Source organism: Vicia villosa, linkage group LG2 (genome assembly GCF_029867415.1).
Source record: "Vicia villosa cultivar HV-30 ecotype Madison, WI linkage group LG2, Vvil1.0, whole genome shotgun sequence".
Lineage (NCBI taxonomy): Eukaryota > Viridiplantae > Streptophyta > Magnoliopsida > Fabales > Fabaceae > Vicia > Vicia villosa.
The window spans coordinates 38723918-38733146 of record NC_081181.1 but is presented as its reverse complement, the minus strand read 5'-3'; the positions used below and the strand labels follow the sequence as shown (position 1 = coordinate 38733146).

The 9229-nt window shown below is 36.5% G+C and overlaps 1 long non-coding RNA gene across 1 annotated transcript; it reads right to left on the bottom strand.

The window, feature by feature from the left end:
- Positions 1–5510: 5510 nt before the first annotated feature.
- LOC131646088 (uncharacterized) lies at positions 5511–7082 on the bottom strand. Its single transcript, XR_009297287.1, has 2 exons — positions 6271–7082; positions 5511–5718 (listed from the first exon to the last, which is right to left on the bottom strand). It is a non-coding gene; the product is annotated as an uncharacterized LOC131646088 (long non-coding RNA).
- Between the last annotated feature and the right edge of the window lie 2147 nt (positions 7083–9229).

Sequence of the window (9229 nt, the reverse complement as noted above, 5' to 3'; positions counted from 1 at the left end):
ATTCTGCGATGCTGACTATGCTGGAGACAGAATTGAAAGAAAGAGTACTTCAGGAAGTTGCCAATTTCTTGGAAGTCATTTGATCTCCTGGTACAGCAAGAAGCAAGCAACTATTGCTCTATCAACAACAGAAGCAGAATATGTCGCTGCTGCTGGTTGCAGTACACAGATGCTCTGGATGAAGAGTCAGTTAGAAGATTATCAGATATATGAGAGTAACATTCCTATATTCTGTGATAATACTTCTGCTATATGTTTATCTAAGAATCCTATTCTTCATTCAAAGGCTAAACATATTGAGATTAAACATCATTTCATAAGGGACTATGTTCAGAAGGGTGTTATATCTTTAAACTTTGTTGATACAGACCATCAATGGGCTGATATCTTTACAAAACCCCTGGCTGAAGATAGGTTTAAGTTCATTCTGAAGAACATCAGTATGGATTTATGCCCAGAATGAGAAGATGAGAAGTTCTTATGTATGAGTATCTTCTGAAATGAAAGTGGATTATTTTTTTTATCAGAAGTTCTGTTTGAAATCTTTTAGAAATTATGATTCGGTTATTACTAACGTTTCATTGTCTAAGTTGATTCAGAACCTCTTTTAAAGCAAAACAGCTGTAACGTTTTATCTCGGGATGGTAAACTTGTCATTACTGTTCATGGATAAGCGCGCGTGCAGTTGAAGGGACGCCGACCATAGGTAACTGTGCTAGTCACCTCATTTGTCTTTATTATCTCTCCTCATGTCACGTAACATTAAAAGTTATCCGTCGTTTGATTCATTTTATTTTCTTTTAAATACTCTTCAAACGCTTTTCCTTCTCTATCTCTTTGCATTCCTCATCAAGTTTTCCTCTTCAAACGTTTTTTTTTAAAAAAAAAATCCTAGTTCAAACCTAGCGTTCACCTTGAATCCTTTGTCTGGATCTCTTAATCATGCTCTAAGCCTGTTGAAGATCTATGACTCAAAGGCGGCAGATCTCTGCATATCTCGGGATGGCTCTCCTAATACCTCTCAAGTCAGACCTCTTCTTTGATGTTGTTATCAACTTTCACCCAAAGACAGAAGACTTTCTTGAGTTATGGGAAGAGGTTAAGAATGATATTCTTAACTTCTATGTTAAGGGAAAGCCCCGTTTGCAACAGTAGCTCTCTGTCTGTGAACTGTCCCTCTCTTCCTCTTTGGTCTCTAGGATCTCTCCTACAGTGGAGGTTCTAGTCTGGAAGACAAGAAGACCACCGGGATTCTTGATGGGTTGACACAGTTTATTTGTCGTTTTATTCATCTGAATCTTTTGATGTATTCTTTTTGATGTTATGACAAAAAGGGGGAGAAAGATAAATGATAAATGATTTGATTAATCTATCAGTTGCTGGGTAAAGCTCCCACACATTTACTAACAAGAACTGCAAGTTCTATATGGTTTAAGTGTTTTGCAGGTATAAAGAAGTGAAGGGAATCTTCAAAGCAAACACAAGAAGCAAAACCATAAGAAGTGTTATTCTGTAAAAAGAATAAGCTCATGGAAACTGAAGCAAGCTGAGTGCTGTCAAGCTTCAGAAGCAAGAAAGAAGAATGAATCAGAAGCACTGAAAATAGAATTTGATCCATATTTGTCTATTTGCTCTGACAAAATTCTATTTGCTCTGATAACATTATTTTAGCCTATATGGCTCTGATACATATCATGTGTTCTAATATACATTTTATGTTCTGACTCGTTCATGCTGACTTTTGTCGTTTAGTTTTTTGTTCTGTAACATTTCAGGATGTAGAGATGCTCTGATGATGCTCTGGTACATTCAACAATGTTCTGATACAAATCTAGCATGAAGTGATGTTGGTAGAAATTCAAGCTCTGAAGCTATCCGAGGGAAGCAGAAATCAGAAGCTGTGAATGTTCTAAAGATCCAGAAAACTCAAGTTCTGAAGCTGTCCTAAATGGAAGCAGAAATCAGAAGCTGTGAATGTTCTGAAGATCAAAGAAATTCAAGTTCTGAAGTTGTCCTAGATGGAAGCAGGAATCAGAAGCTGTGAGTGTTCTAGGGATCTAAAGAAATTCTAGTTCTGAAGCTGTCCAATGGAAGCAGAAGTCAGAAGCTATGAATTCTCTGAAGACAGAAGCTTATGTGATCGTCTCTACCGAAATAATCAGGGAAGTCTTTTATTAAAGTTCTTCGAGTATTTATTTCAGGGGGAGATTATTTATCTCAGGGGGAGATTGTTAATCTCAGGGGGAGACATATTCATATGCTTATGCTATAGCTGTGTAATTTGTCTTTTGCCGTCTGCTCTTTCTGATCGCAAATTCATATCATTTATATATGTTTTTGTCATCATCAAAAAGGGGGAGATTGTTAGAACAAGATTTGTTCTGATCAATTATCTTAGTTTTGATGATAACAATAATATGAATTTTGCTTAAGATAATATGGTACTCTAATCCAATGCAATTTCCTTTTCAGGAAATATATAAAGAGTATGCATAATTCAGCGCTCAGAAGCTTTGTCTCAAGGGTTCAGCATGCAACATCAGAACATGGTCTGGCAAGACATCAGAAGATGGTCGAAGCAGAATCAGAACATGGGTCTATGGAAGCATCAGAAGAACATGAGATCAGAAGCACTGAAGTTCTGATGGTATCACGCTCAGAAGCACTTCAAGGTCAGAAGATCAGAAGATGCTATGCACCAAGCTGTTTGACTCTGATGATATTCAAACGTTGTATTCACAAACATCAGATCAGAAGGAAGTACAAGTGGCAGGCTACGCTGACTGACAAAAGGAACGTTAAAAGCTATTAAAGGCTACGTCAGTAGACACAGCGTGAACAAGGCTCGAGGTAGTTGACAAAAGCGTATAACATTAAATGCGATGCTGTACGGAACACGCAAAGCATTAAATGCACTCAACGGTCATCTTCTCCAACGCCTATAAATATGAAGTTCTGATGAGAAGCAAGGTTAACGATTCTGCACAAAACAACTCATATTAACTTGCTGAAACGCTGTTCAATTCAAAGCTCAGAATCTTCATCTTCATCAAAGCTCACTACATTGCTGTTGTAATATATTAGTGAGATTAAGCTTAAACGTTAAGAGAAATATCACAGTTTGTGATTATAGCTTTTTAAGAAGCAATTGTAATACTCTTAGAATTGATTACATTAAGTTGTAAGGAACTAGAGTGATCGTGTGGATCAGTATACTCTAGGAAGTCTTAGAGGTTATCTAAGCAGGTTGTAACTAGAGTGATCGTGTGGATCAGAATACTCTAGAAAAGTCTTAGAGGGTATCTAAGCAGTTGTTCCTGGAGTGATCAGTGTGTGATCAGAAGACTCTGGAAGACTTAGTTGCTGACTAAGTGGAGAACCATTGTAATCCGTGCGATTAGTGGATTAAATCCTCAGTTGAGGTAAATCATCTCTGCGGGGGTGGACTGGAGTAGTTTAGTTAACAACGAACCAGGATAAAAATAACTGTGCAATTTATTTTTATCTGTCAAGTTTTTAAAGCTACACTTATTCAAACCCCCCCTTTCTAAGTGTTTTTCTATCCTTCATCTATGTTCAGAATCTGGTTTTGACGATAACAAGCATTTATTTTGCAAGTAAAATTTTTATTACTAATGGTTTCATTTAGTGTGCAGATACTATGCTATAAGTCTTATACAGGATTCATCAGAAAATGAGTACAACGAATACATCAGAAACTGGCTCAGATATGAAATCAAACATCCAGAAGATTGATGAAGCTAAACATCATTCATCAGATGTTCTGATTAAGAATACGTCAAACAAGTCAAGATCAGCAAATCAGAAGTAAAGAAGCAACAATGAAGAACAAGATCATTCATAAGAATATGCAACAACAACATTATCACAAGAAGTTAGAATTCAACAAGATAATCTTCAAAGAGTTAAACAGAAATACCAACGTTCACATACAACAAGCACATAATCAGAAAGTACAATCAGAAGCTTCAAAGAAACATCAATATACATGAATACTCGTTAAAGGAAGAAGATCACATGAACAACAGATCAAAAGTTCTGACAGAATAACATAGTGACATACAAAAAGCTTTTAACAGCAAAGGCACACGTGGACAAAGAAAATAAAATGCAATAAAGTCGTTACAAACATCATCATCAACAAAATGGCTGCAACAAGTAAATGGAACAACTTCTGAGGATGATTGAAGAAGCAACCCACACGCAGCTTGTTGAAGAAAACAAAAATAGAAAAAGCAACACGCAAGCATTTAATATGCTCTCCAAAGATCAAGATAACGGATACAATCTAAAAGGGTATAAATAGAAGAAAGAATCATCGTGGATGTGTGGCTCTGAGAGATGAGGGGCTCATAATTGGAATATCACTAAAGTGGTCAAAAGATTAAAAGAAGCAATCTTGAATAAGAACTGATGTTCTTAATCTTCTTGAAGAAAAGAGTTGAAGATCAAAGCAAGAAGCAATCCTGAATAAGAACTGATGTTCTTAATCTACTTGAAGAAAAGAGTTGAAGATCAAAGCAAGAAGCAATCCTAAATAAGAACTGATGTTCTTAATCTGCTTGAAGAAAAGAGTTAAAGATCAAAGCAAGAAGAAATCCAAATAAGATTAGTCGTTTGTCATGCCCCAAATTTGTCCTACCCCTTTTATTTTATCTGGTTTATAGCTTTTGAATCATCTACATACCTCCATTAGGGCATCAACATGACCTCGCATTCATTCATCAAATAAACATCTAAAAAGCATGGGATCAAAGATCATGGAGCAAATTAGGGTATCATGAGGTCCTGGAACGAGTTTATTTATTTCATCAAAGAGGATGTCTTGCACTCAATCAAGGATTTTAACTGGTTCAGCTAATTGAAGAGGCACTTGATCATGTGGTCGTTGTTTACATGGGTTCTTGACCTAGGGTTTATCTCCCTAGGCGCTTAGTGGTCAAGAAATTCATTAAATTCAGGGTTCTCTACGCTTGATTGACTAGCCGGTCGATGAATCTCCTTCTAGGATTTACTTCCGTAATATCTGGTGACCATTGGATTTCATCTGAGAGTAAGGGTATTGGCGTGGATTCAACATGTTCTTATTTCTTGCAATTCAATCGTATCTCAACGCCAAAGACATATATGGATTGATCAAATGGTTGCGATTGATTTCTTTTTAATATTCATGATTCTTTCAAGTGTTCTTCGAAAATCAAAGACTATGTTGGAGTATTCATTCGAATTTCCTAACGTGTTCAAGTTGCGTTAAAGGTTTTAAGTTCACGATTTGTCAAGAGTTAATTTCAAATAAAGACATCAAAATCATTCATCCTTAATTCAACCTTTTCACATCATCCCGGATTCAAGGTTCAGAACTTCTGTCAAATGCATTCATATACCATTATCATTCATAATTCATCCTGGTTCAAGGCTATTGAATAATGGTTGGTATCAAACAAGGTTTATCATTCAACCACAAATTACAAGTACAAAACAACCAAATATTCAAAGTCAAAGCACATCACATTATATTTCAAAATTCAAATTCATTACAAAAATCCAATTCGTCTCATACCAAAGGTTACATAAGTTATAAGAAAAGTTACAACAAAAATAATGATTTGCTTGAGTCCTTTGTTCCTAATCCTAAACTTCTTTCTTCAATTCTTCAATTCTTCAAGTCAATTTCCCTCCATTCCTTCTTCATGAAACCTGCACAAATCCAAGCCATATCCAAACAACTCACAAAAGTCAGTCAAGATTCAAGGTTAATTCAGAATGAACCATACCCAATTCAAATTAATAAACAGCATCCCTTTTATTCCCATTCAACAACATACAGTTCAAAAGAAAAAACCATGAGTTAATAGTTGCACATAAACCATACATCTAACCATAAATAGTCCAAAACCAGTTCAGCCAACTGCCATTTAAACTCTCCTTGATTTCATTCATCGATAGCAGGATTTTTCAACTGTCAAACCAGTTACAACCTAACTAACAAACTAACCATTTCCAAAAAGTCAGTTACATATCCATCAACTACTAGACCGACCCTGCATAACAGTTTTAGCAACCCTGAACCATTTGTAACAAACCATATAACTAACTTTCAACAAAACCTATAACAAAATAACCACTATCTTGTAACTAACCTAACTGTCAAAACAGAACTAACTAATTCCCTGACAGTTTGTGACTACCCTCTAACAGATTCTATAACTAACATATAACAGAAAAGAGAAGAAACAGAGTGGGACTTACCTTCACAGAACCTCCTTCAAACCTCTATATAAACAGATCTCTTCACCTCTCAACCTTCCCTTCGATCCCCTTCAGTTTTCAATTCTTCATCTCTTCAATTCTTCACATCTTCATCCTATCTCTCTCATCTTCATCTTATTCTCCCAGCTTCATCTTCATTACTTCATAATCATCATCTTTATCACTTCAACCCTCTCTGCAATTCAACCTTCAATCTCCTCAAAATTCCTTCAATCTTCTGCAGAATGTGTATCCAAAAGAAAGCTCAGAAATTCAGTTAACAGAAAAAGAACGGAGACTCACTTGTAACTGAATTATCCTTCAACCTTCGTCAACAAGGATTCATCAATTCTGAAACCAACTCAACACTCACCATAAGAACAGAAGAAGAAGACGGAGCATTACAAGAAGTGGAGGATCGCACTATTACCTGAAATCATAGCCTGTCTTCATACTTTGCGCCCTTTAGGTAAGTTTTTCGAATCCTTCGATTATTCGTCTTCTCTGCATTTTCTTGATACTACTGTGAAGATTGAGATCTCCTATTTCTTTCCCCCTTGGTCTTAAGCTCGGTCTCATCATCACCTTAGTTCCTAGGGTTTTCAATTTGGGGCTCGAGTGGAAGATTTTGAACGATTATCTTGTGAATTGACGAAGTGAGCGTGAGAATGAATCAAAGGTGAAGTGTTCGGTGGTGGTGGCCGCTCGGAGAATCAGATTTCTCTGTCGTCGTCGTTGGTTTACGAGAGAAGAACGAGAAGAGAACGAAAGAGAGGAGAGTGAGAATGAATGCGAAGCGTCACTCAATAACACTAATTTCCCCATTTCCTATTTTATTTTATTTATTTTGTTAAATTCAATTCTTTTTTTATTAAATAAAACCTGGATAATAACAACTGGATCGGTACTATCTTGGGCCACTGCTATTCATCACCCCCATTAGCCCACAACGCCATTTTTGGCATTTCATGAAAATCAGAACAAAAACTCCACGGGCCTTGCACACGAATTGTTGATTACACCTCCCTCTGAGGCCCAGGCGCCATTTTTGGCATTTCACAAAATCTGTTACAAAAACATTGCTAGGCCAATACCTTTGGGCCCAGCGTGTTGCTATTCACAATCCCATTTTCAGTTTACACCCCCCTGGGCTTATATTTCACTAATTAATTTTAGGTTCTCTTTCACATTTTTTTAGTAATAAAAATTCAATCAAATGCCACCGACTTTTATTTTATCCAAATTAACAGAAAGGCTAAAAGAACAGGAAAAACCTTTTTAAAAGAAAAATGAGTTCGGGGGTAATTTATATAAAAGGAATGTGTAAGGCACCCTTTGCATCCATGGTTTTCCATGGGCTCTTAATTGCTTTGCTCTTTAGTTTTGAAGCCAAAAGTTTTAGAAATGTAGAAGAAGAGAAATAAGGACTTTAGCTCGTAAATGAGCGTAGCCTTATTGAAGTTTTTTAAGAAGAAGTGTAATAAAAAGATTTTTAAACCAGAGCAAAGCAATTAGGGGCAAATTACCTGGTTAGATGAAAAATGTTCTTTTAGCCTTTCAGGGCTATCCATACCATAGGAGGGTAAGGAAGTCCTTTTATTTGGAGGTTGAAGGGTCGTCGAATCATCGTTCTCCATAAGACTGTCCCTGCCATAGAGGGGCAGGTAGTCTAAGGGAAGGATCAGAATAGCCATTTACTTTTAGGCAACCGGAGGATACCTCAGCACTTCGTAGGCAACTTCGAGGGACGAGATCATATTAGCGAATCGAAGGCAGCATCATTGGGACCTATGATCTTGAGAATGAACTGAGGGCAACATTGCTAAGGTATCCTCGTATTCGAGGGACTTGGCTATTCTGCACTGAAAAAAACAAGGCAACAAGGCAACAGGCAACAAGAGAGGTTACCATAAAAGGAATGTGGGTACAACAATCACGTGACCAGATTCAGTTATATTATCTTGTAATTAGGTGGTTCTAGATTCAGTTCGAGGTTATCACTCCCTTGTAAGTATATTGAGTGCGCCTTGTGCATCAATATCATAAGCAGAAAATTCATTACTAACCTCATTGTCTTCATCATCGGAATGGTGTGTTGCTACCAATGCAAGATTCACATGTTCTTCATCTGAAGATGAACTTATTTCATTGTCATCCCATGCTACATATGCTTTCTTTTATTTTTTATCTTTATTTTTCTTGAAGTATTTGTTCTTCTTTTCAAGTTTAGGGCATTCACTTTTTACATGTCCTCTTTCTCCACATTCAAAGCATTTAATCTTCCTTGTTGGTGCTTCCTCTTTAATGATCTCCTTTTTCCTTTCTTTTCTCAGAAATTTTTCAAACTTTTTGATAAACTCATCATCTTCTTCACTAGTGGATTCATCCTCTTGATTGCTATCATGATGCTTGACTCTTGTCTTTAAGGCAATATCTTTTGAATCTTTTATTTGAATTTCATGTGTTTCAAGTCTTCCGAGTTCTATTTCATATTCTTGAAGTTTACCGAACAAGGTTGCAGAAGTCATCTTTGATAGATTCCTTTTCTCGGATATCGCCATTACTTTCGGTTGCCATTTCCTTGATAAAGATCTAAGCACCTTTAGATTTAGTTCTTCGGTATTGAGGGTCTTACCAAGTGCCTTCAAGTGATTTGTCAAATGAACGAATCGTTTTTGCAATTCGAGAATAGTTTCTCTGGGCTTCATTCTAAACAGTTCGTATTCTTGACTTAAGGTATTCAATCTTGATCTTTTAACTTCAGTGGTACCTTCATGAGTTTCTACAAGAGTATCCCATATTTCCTTTGCTGTTGTACATGCCGATACTCGGAAAAATTCATCCATACTAAGAGCACCTTGAAGAAGATTGATAGCCTTTTTGTCAGCAAGAACCTTCTTTCTATCGTTATCATTCCATGAGGCTTTAAGTTTATCTGATACAACGCCATCGACAATAG